At 38.5% G+C, this 10,350-nt stretch overlaps 1 long non-coding RNA gene across 2 annotated transcripts in view; it reads right to left on the bottom strand.

The window, feature by feature from the left end:
• The window catches only part of LOC118166339, a 13,982-nt gene extending 4,220 nt beyond the window's left edge, over positions 1 to 9,762 (bottom strand). The window contains exon 1 of one of the 2 annotated variants that reach the window (XR_004750455.1): positions 9,644 to 9,762. This is a non-coding gene — a long non-coding RNA (uncharacterized LOC118166339). The other variant, XR_004750456.1, reaches the window with a different exon arrangement.
• Positions 9,763 to 10,350: the final 588 nt, after the last annotated feature.

Below are 10,350 nucleotides of genomic sequence, written 5' to 3'. Positions count from 1 at the left end.
AAAAAAAAAAAAAAAAAAAAAAAAAAAAAAGAGAGAGAGAGAGAGAGAGAAAGGAAACATGCACTTAAGGGGAAGATAAAATAAGAAGGGGAAAAAATGAACTGACAGACTGCAAAAGAATAAATTGTGGCAGTAATGACCAGAAGGTAAAGATACATTCCCTCCAGTGTTCTTCATTTAAAATTTCACTCTCCTGATTAAAATTTTGTAAATAGTAATTATCACAACAATATTCATAAACAGATGTTTTTAAAAATGCAAGTGACTTCACAATTCAGAAAATACATTTATGTGCCACAGAGAATTTAATCTTGGAAAACAGAAATACACCAGACCCCATTTCCAACATAATATAGTAAATCGGTACTGGAAGCAGTGCTTTTTTCCCCTCTCTCTCTACTTATTAAATATGCTAATGGAGATCAAAACCTATTATTTACTGAAGACTATTTCTTTTGTATTGCATTTGTATTCATATGAACCTATAGAGTATATTTAATTTGAAGTCATTTTATTAGCGTAACATAAAACTGATGCATAATTATAGGAACAAAAATAAAAATCGTTTTTATTAATATCTATATGCAAGTATCTACAAATAATTCAAAAGGTACATTTTGCCTTTTTTTTGAACCCCCTGGAAAGGAAATATTTGTCTAAATCAGATGCACTTCTGGTAAGAGCTTTCATAATTGTCATTTGTTCATGAAATACAACATGAACTATTGTTTCTGTAAGGGTAATTGGGTGTGGATTCTCTTCTATTTCATATCATGAGATACTACTAGAAATGATGAAATACTATAGATTCTAAAATGAGTATGGTCACTTAATTTTAAAGCAAGGCAATTACTGTTCTATTACCAGGTATTCTGAATCAATATCTTGTCTTGCAACTTGCACTCACATCCAGAATAAATCTATAATATTACAAGTAATCAGAAGTAAATAGCAACAGAGCAGAACAGATTCAACAGGAGTCCTTGGGTATAGTTTGTGTAGGTTATAGACTCAGCTAGGCCAGCAGTGGAAATACAGGTTGTTTATTGGTCTTCCAAACACCTCAAAATATCAAACTTGCCCAAGGATTACAGAATTGATGGAGCTTCTGGAAACAATAAATTATATTTCATCACACAAAGAGGTAATTCTTACTTTATTTTCAACAGCTCGAGTTAGTCCCTTTGACATCTAAGGAACCAATAAAGCACAAAAAGTGTGTTGGATTTGACCTGAAAGACTCACACCTGCTTTTATATACAAGGTAAAATTTTATTGGTAATGGTAAGCCTCATAGCTGAGTTTTTGACTGCTTATTTTGTTCTTGTTTTTTCTTCCTGCCTCTACGTGTTGAATAAACACCATATTGCTCTCATTGCTCGCTGACTATAAAAAAATCTCTCCCTCTCACAAGGAAAAATAACAGGATCCCATTGTTTTCTTTTAGTAAAAACTAAAATAATTAAGACTGAAAAGAGATCACTGCTACAACTAAAAAAAAAAAAAAAAAAAGGTAGATTAGAAGACTACTACTTTTTCCCCAGCTGAAGATTTTTTTAATGCTATACTTGTTTTTGTTTTTAATTGGTGCTTTATGCATTAGCACTTATAAAGATCAAACATATGTTTGTTTGTTTTTTTAATACTTCAAAATAATACAGGGCTACACATCACAAAACCCAGCATCATAACCTCTACTAAATTAAACCTCCTCAGACCCTCTGAACCCTTACAGCAGGTAAATGCCATCCCCCACAGGAGCTGAAGCAGGGCTACCCATGAAGGGATGCTTCACCCCACTCCCATGGCAGGAGGGCACATCAAGGGGTGCCACGTTGCATTAATCTCTAGGCAGTGTGGTCACATAACACCCAAGGTAACAGGCTTCTTTATTGGAATTTGGAATTGCAAGGAGCAACATTACAGCCTGGGCTTACTGGGGAAAGTCTGTGCTGTGTGCATTCAGAGCAACACCTACCAAGGAAGTGTGTCCAGTTCCTGCTCATTCTCCTGCATGACACAGCCAAGACTGCAGAAACAGAGCACTGTGAATTTTATTTATTCCTACCCAACAACTTTTCCTATTCTGGTCATGTAAGCACACAGAAAACAAGAAAGGTGTATGTATCACTGAGGATCTAACCAGGAGCTGACCCACATTTACAAGGTGTGTGCTGCTATTTCCACATCTCTACATAGGCTGTCTCCCTGTTAATTCAAGTAAAAGAGAGGTCATGTCTAGACGGTCTGTATTGTTGCACTCGAAACAGGTGGACAGCGGGTAGAAGGGGAAGAAGTTTGCTCAGAAAGCATAAGATGTGCTCATAGGTATGTTCCCACCAAGTAAATATGTATATAGGGGGGCTCAGTTTGCAACTGGCCAGTTTGAACACATTTTAAGATTCTGATCAGTCTGGCTTGGTTCAGGTGTTTAATCCTTTTCTCTGCCTCTAATTTAGTAGATGGCCAAAATGCAGGAAGTTCTGCAGGGTACAAAGAGTGGTGGTAGGGAAATTGGCATTATACTATGCTGCAACTTAAATCTGCAGTTAAGGCTATGTAAATAGTGCTCAAACACTGAAAGATATGGCTTAAAAAAGCAAAATGAACTGATCTTTCATACTTGAGATACAAGGTGATTCTGAATATTTGCAATTTAATCAGGGAAGCAGTAAAGAAAAAAAGATGGGGCCAAACTTTCTCATGTTCATCCAAGAGAGGAACCATCTTGTCAGGTGCATGTAATAGTATACCTCAAGACATAAACAGAAATTAAAGCGGTTTGTTTCAGATAAATGCTCTATCTTCCTTCCCTCCCTACTGAAATCCATTCCGTGACTCTTGTCCTGAGACCACCTCCACAATTTCCCTCCAGCTGGAGAAAGATCCCTTCTTACTTGGAGGAACTAATTCATCCAGAAAGCAAGGCACAATCACTATTAATAATTACCTTAGGCACGGTCACATGGTCCAAATGCTCCTTTAGCATCTCCCTCCCTTCCTGACCACAATTCACCCTCCTTGGCTGGTTTCCTCTGTTCCCAGACTACCTGCTTCTGTACGTCTGCAGCACGTGCTGGGCATAAGGCACGGTCACAGCTCACGGTGATACCTCCCGCATTCAGCTCTTTAAAAAGAAACTTATACCATATGGGAATTTAATTCTAAAGTTTGTCACTGAGGCTGCCCGAAGAGTGACTTTCCAAGGTATTTTGACAGCACTGTTCTAGACAGCGTCTGAAGCAAGATTATAGCGTGTACCCAAGTTGTCAGCAAGTACTAAATCAGTCTGCCAGCATTTTTAAATCTATGACATTGTACTCAGGTCCATCCCTCTTTCTGGAATTCCTAGTCAGAGGGAACAAAGCAATTCCCTCCTATCTGAATTCTAGGAGGACATCAGAAGGGGCCACCAAGAAAAAACAACATCCTCCTGATGGTAGCCTCTCGTTGATGCAGTCACAGGTTAGCTCACCTCTTGAATATTGTAGGAAGGAAAAAAAAAAAAAAAAAAAAAAAGCTAAAAACTGCATTTCTAGGAAGATTCAAATGCTAGCACATGAATATTAGCAGTGCTGGTGTCCACAGGGATTTTAAAGAGTGGTTTTGAAACAATCTGTGCATCCGTAAATACCACATTTTTCAACAAGCACAGGAAGTCTGCAAAGCTTTTTGTGCAAAAAGCAAGGTTAAAACTCATTAGAGCTCACATCAGGCATTTGATGGGCTTTACAAGTCTTAAAGTGAAAAATAACCGGTAGAAATTGGTTTATATTTTTAAGTGTCCTGGATTTTCCTTCTAGCCAGAAAGTAAAATTGCCCCACACCAGGCCTATGTTCCCCTGGTAATTCTTCTCCCATTGTTTTAAAAGTATGAGTTTTGACAAAGGTTATAAAGATTGCCATTAAACTCTGCTCTTGAGGGCTGCAGTGGAGTGCTGGGGAGAAGGTAAAAATAGTGAGGATTTGGGCCATACTTGCCTCCATCTTAGAGGGCAGAAGGAATGATGATGATTTTCATCTCAAGATCAGATTTCATACCGGGATCACTTAAACATGCTTTGTAACTAGTCCTGGTTACTGGGACCGCATCTCCCAAGGGCTCCTCTGGTCAGTATTTGCCAGGGATGGAGGAGGCAGGGAATTTTCCCCACTGCAATCCTCCCTGCTAAGGAGAGCCAGACTTGTGGATGTTTAAGGGATACACATCCTCCCAAAGTCTTGTAAGGGACAGGCTGTTAGGGAGGGCAAATTTATTTCTAACAAACTGTTGGTGGACAGGTGCTGATCTAGGGGGTTTAAATGTTTCTTAAATAAACCAGGAAAAATAAATAACTGCATAATAAATAGTAAGTAAGCCTCAAGCTGAAGTTTATGAATAGTGAACATATCTAGTGCAATTAAAAAAAAAAAAAAAAAAAAAAAAGAAATACTAAAATAATCAAGTGCCACATTTTTAAGGTCTTTGATTATTGTTTCCTATTAAGTGGAATTTACCCACTTGGTTGTGAACTGCACTGCAGAGAAGAGGTAGTGCAGAGCGCAGCTGAAAGCTCCCCACACCTGGAGCGTTTGGGAGATCAAAGGAGCTGACTGGGGATGTTTTGTATTTCTGCAGTTTAGGCGCCTCAGAATAAAAGCACGGTGGAGGAAATTCTGCTTTCTGCAGCTATATCAGTCTGACAGGCATCCAAAAAAAGGCAGAGTAACTGGGAGCAAAAGGGAAGAAGATGCAACCAAGAAAAAGAGAAATGCAGACGGGGTTCTGGTACTCGCTATTTTAAAATCTGACTCAACGCTCTCATGATCTCTTTGGTGAGGAGAACTTAATGTACTGAGGCTACAGGCAAAGTTAAAACTAAAAATTTAAATAGGATACAAATCAAACTCAATGTTCCTGCTGTGATGAAAAAAAAAATAGAAGGAATACAAACATGCCTGTGTATAAAGTATGCTATCTCTATAAACATGGGGAGAAAGACCCCAGAGACCAAGCCATGCAAGGGACATTTTGCTGAAGCAAAATCCTAGAGTTGGGAGCATTGGGAAGGGCTCTAGTTAATTTTATTCTGGAATTCAAGGAACTAATCTATATGATGAATCATATAACACCACAGGGTCTCATTACCACAGGATAACCCTATCTCCTATTGCTTATTATGAAATAAATAAGGGCAGTCAATCAATCCTCCGTTTATTTATGTAATTAATGCAAAACTCCCAGGATTAGCAGCATGTTTTAGTAGATTTTATTACCTTGGGGAAGGATAAAAGTAACAACCCCTGTGAACTGTCAGTGATTAGTGCAGTTTTTGGAGAAAACTAAGACTCACAGAATCTTTATGGCATTACAACCCACTGATTGTTTAACACACCAGGTAAAAGGAGCAAAACTGAGCACAGCAAAGCGGGATTCACCGACCAGATGGCCCTAAACAGAGCCCTCCTCCACAGGAGCTGCAGAGTTCTGAATTAGCACAGACCTGGCCAAACGGGAACACTGGGAAGGGTGGAGGAATTGTTGGATTTTGGGATGCCCAGAATCCCAACAGTCATGCAGAGGTTGGAAGCAGTCCCAACGCTTCTACGGGCACATTAGCAGGAGAAAAAAAATACGATTTCCTAGTCCTCATACTGCCTAGACTCTTCTAGCCTGATTGCAGAGAAGACCTCAACACCTGCCTCCTCCTCTCTCCTTCCAATCTCTTATTGCACTGCTCTTCTGATTATAGAAAAGTCATAGGTTGGCTCCCACCTAAAGAAATAATTTGCAAAGGAAGAAAAATTGTGAGATTAAAGCCTGTGAACTAAAATTCCCAGTGAACACAGGCCCAGATTAAATTTTCTGTTTTAATTTTAAGAGCTGTCAACAAAACTACAAGAGAAAAATAACGTATACAGAATGAAGTTAGAGAGAAGAAAACAATAAAAACATTATTGGTAAAGCAAAGCCAAAACATTAATAAAACATTTACAGCTCCTCTGTAATTTTTTAGTTCTTTTATCTGGCTTGGCACATGAAAAAAAAAAAAATCCTTGAATTTTAATTTGGAAACTGACTGTAATTTTTCCTATATTCAGTAGTGTCAGTACACAAACCTGTTTGTACAGTTTACATTGTACTTTGTAAAACTTTAAATTTGTTTCAAGGGAACTGTGGATGTGATCTAAATAATTAAGCAAGAGATATATGTTAAATATTTAGAAAACATGTATTGACATTCTGAAGTTTTACTGTACCACCCTATTAAAATTTATGGTAAGAAAGATTCTGTTAAACTTCTGAGACACTAAGCACTAAATAATCCCATGGGGAGAGGAGAGGAGGGAATTTAAGTACTTCCTTGTAGTTGGGCTGTCTCCAGAGTTTTCAAGTAAGCAATACTACAATTCCATTTTCATTCAAAATGGTTAACACTGATTGGATGCAATGAAAATCATTTTGTCTAAAAAACAGCCATCTACCCGGACTTCATGAGTCTGCAAATGTAAAGAATTTGACATAGATACAGCAGCAACTGCTGTTCTGTCTGAGTGTTCCATCTCTTTCCTTCTAGACTTGGGTAGAAATTAAGAGCTTTACAACTTGGATTCATCCTATACAAGCCCAGACGTTTCTTCACCTGAAGCACATGGGTAAGAGGAAGAAAAAAAAAGCTGGGATAGCTGAAAAGTGAGGGAGGGGCAGGTCCAAGAAAGGGGAAGCTTAGTACTATTTCATGGAAGTAGTAGTAGAGAAAGAGGAAATCTCCAAAGTTACTTATGGCAGAGAAGTGAATTCTTATTTACCCAGGTAACTGTTGCATTAACCACAATTACCATCACCAGTCAGATGAAGACAAAAACTAATATATATATATTTTTTTTAATTAAAAAAAGGTTGGGGGTCACTTCTGGCCTTTGCAGTTTAACTGTGGAAGCACAGCAGACACTTGTCCTACATTTTCTGATTTATTTTAGACACAGAATCTTTCAAATATCTACTATAAAGTAACCCAAAGCCGGAGCAATCATTACCAGTGTAACTCTACCATCAAAAGCAGTCAGATGGTGGGACCTTAATAGCAGCCTGAGAATTCTGAAATTATTTCTTAAAAGTTTATGTTCATACTGTTTCCTTGACAATTTTTCTTTGGCTAGCAGTAGAACTGACTCATTTTCTTAATTACTTCTGTGACTCATTTGCCAAAAAAAACATTGCAAGAGATGCAGCTTCAAGATGACAAGCATCTTGAGATGCCTGAAAATGTGTTTTGCAACACTGACAAGCGAGATTAAACAATAGGTTGTGTCAAACAGTACAAAACAGGTTTGGGAGGGTCACTCCTTGACTTTCAGTTTCTGACATTTTGTCTCAAATTGCTCATTTTTTTCTTGTTTGCACTCTGCTGTCACTAGAATGCTATGAAATGTGTCTTTCTTTTTGACTACAGCTATTTTATTTCATTATTTCCCATTCCACAGCTATTTCAACCACATTGCCTATACCACAGTTCCTATACAGCATCCAGCTAAATTCCAGGTATCACAAGATCACTTATAATTTTATATAACAGAGTCAATTCAATGAGAGTGAGAAGGGACAATTCAGATTCACCAGCATTTGCAGACCAGAATGTCCCTTTCATATCAGTATTGGGTGAACCTCGGCTTCTAACTCACCCTTAAGCCTCTCTGAATCATGCTATTTTAAATCAGTAAACAAAATCTAATATAAAATTTTCAGAATTTAATGCACATTAACTATCATTATCCATAGGTCACACGACAGTGTTTATGTTCCCAAATTAGCAACTGTGAGGTACTTCCAAAACAACAGCAATACAGATGTCACAGGGACACCTCTGTGCCCCAAAAAGCAGAGGTCTGTGACTTCAGGCACTGCACAGTCAGAGGAGTTGACAGTTCTTTTCATGAAGGGCTTAAAATTAAAGACAAAATTCAAATATAAAGAGCACTGAATGAATGAGGGTTGCTTGGGTAGCTTTCTGTTAGGATATTAGCTTGCTTAAATACACACAGACACTGTACCAGCAAAACAGTGCTCTTGCAGATAGTGCCACAAAAACGTTGCTCATTCACATAACCTTGATTTTTCTGGAAGTGTTAATCATTTGAAACTCAGTCACAGAAGTGCTAGAGGAATACAGAAGCAGAAATGACAGAAGGTTAGCAACTTTTTTAATTTCAGCACACATGCTAAAAGTTTATTTTGCTGTATTTTCTCACCTGCAAGTTCAAATATCTAAAAGAACTTGAGAAAGAGAGGTCTTAGGGAAGTTGTAACTAAAAATCACATGGTGAGGGGTGTAGGGAGCTTTGTGGAGATGAGACCGACTCCGAAGGTGGATAAGGCTTAAATTTTAGGATTCCATCAAAATGGTTAAATACTTTTTTTTTTATAGGCACATGGAAAAATTAGTAGTCTCTGTTTCTACAGAATAAGATTAAACAAAACAGCTCTTTAGACTTTTTTTTTTTTTTTTTTTTTTTTAATACATGTGTTCTGTCTTCATGCCTGCAGCCCAGGTTTAAGAAGAATTCAGTTCCTCTTTGAAACTGATGTTTCCCTGAGAGCAAGCTGAGCTGTGCTGCCCTGCTGGACCCCCAAAGCCACCATCACATGCTCATTTCACCCATCTTCAAAGTCCACGTGAAGAGATCTTAAGTGAAGGACCCAGCCCAGCTTCAGCATCCATGTGAAGGTGTCAGAGCTGTTGGAGGGGAGTAACTGAGCACAAGCAGTCACAGCAGGATGCCATCCAGAAATATTTTTCATTAGCAGATGAGCCTTATCCATCTCTAGAGCCTCAGTTTCATCTCCACAGAGCTCCCTACATCCCTCGCAATGAGATTTTAGCTTCAACTGCCCTATCTTCTCTCTTCCTCCAGCTTCTACAATGGTCTTTTTCCCCTAGAGAGTCTTTGGAGAGTCCTTGTGCAGGGCCACCTCCCTGTGCCACCTCACACAGCTACGAAACCCACCTAAGATCAAAGTCTGCTACCTGAGCCAAGAAAACCCTAGCTTTTTTCTCAGCATAACCTAGAAAACCAAAAAGTCTGATGTTTTAAACACTAGTCTCATCATTTCTCTTAGTTATACTGATTCTACAGATGAAGCATATATACATAGGCATTTATTGCACAGAGAAAGTTTTTTTTGTTTTGTTTTGAATTTTCTGTGCCAAAGGTAACAGCTCCAGGCATGTACCATCATACACATAACACTGGAACACACTGCTGGACATATTGACAATATGTCCACAATAGAATTCATATCAAATAAAAAATCCCCTCATACACTCCTGTATCCTCTGCACATCAGCCCCCTGCACAGCAGCTCCCCTTCCCAGCTCGCTCCCATACAGTCTCACCCTACAGCATTGCACCTCAACAACCCAAATACCAAAATGGGCAATAGCAGGTTGGAGGAAGAAAAAGCACTTTAAGAAACCACAAAAAAACTTAAGACTTCACAGTCTTTAATCATCACCAAGTCCCTGTGCATGCACCAGTGTGAGCACTACCCCCAAACTGCTCTGCCATTAATTCCTGCTATCACACCTACCTGCCTTACAATTAAACTCCACAGCACATAGTGTTAGACTACATTATCTCATTAAGAAAAATGGGCTTCTCTTACATTTATGACAATTCCTGTGATAACCAAAGAGCAGCTGAGTGCTGCTGCCCAGCTGGCTGAAGCACAGCGGCTAGGTCTATTTACATTGCTAATGAGCCTGGGATCCTGCCTCAGCTTTGCCTCTGATAAAAGTTTCAAAAACCAAGTCATTCTCACAGGTTTATTCAATGCCTGCTAATTAGCTAACCCAGTGCAATTAATCTTAGAATTAGAAACCAGTTGAGTGTTCATTGCTGTTTAATCAGATTATTAATAATACAAGCAGTCTTTTAATTATTCTTCCACAGTAGTCCTCCCTTTACACAAACATGTTTTGACTTTAAAAACACAATTATTAGGACCAAGTTATTTTCCCCCAAAGTAAAGTTTAAGTAACCCTGTCAATTGCCTGCTCTGGCTAGTGACATATCTCAAATCAAATCCTGCTGGATGCTCCTAAAATGTTCTGTATCTCCAGCAAACCCTTTCAGATTCACTGAAGTTTTTCTTTTTGAAAATTAAGTTCTGGTGTGCGAGGCCATTACTTAATGGGATGAGCAAAAACACTCAGGCTTTCCATTCAAATTCAAATGTCTTGATGCCCCAGGGGAGAACACAGAACATAGCAAACGTGCATCATCTGAATGAACTGCACTGAATAAAAAATAAAACACAATTAGAAAGAAAAAAATCACTTTCTGTGGAAATGATCCACCAAAATATACACT

This window comes from Oxyura jamaicensis, chromosome 4, assembly GCF_011077185.1.
Source record: "Oxyura jamaicensis isolate SHBP4307 breed ruddy duck chromosome 4, BPBGC_Ojam_1.0, whole genome shotgun sequence".
NCBI lineage: Eukaryota > Metazoa > Chordata > Aves > Anseriformes > Anatidae > Oxyura > Oxyura jamaicensis.
The sequence above is the reverse complement of the archived record's forward strand: the minus strand, read 5'-3'. Positions and strand labels throughout refer to the sequence as shown.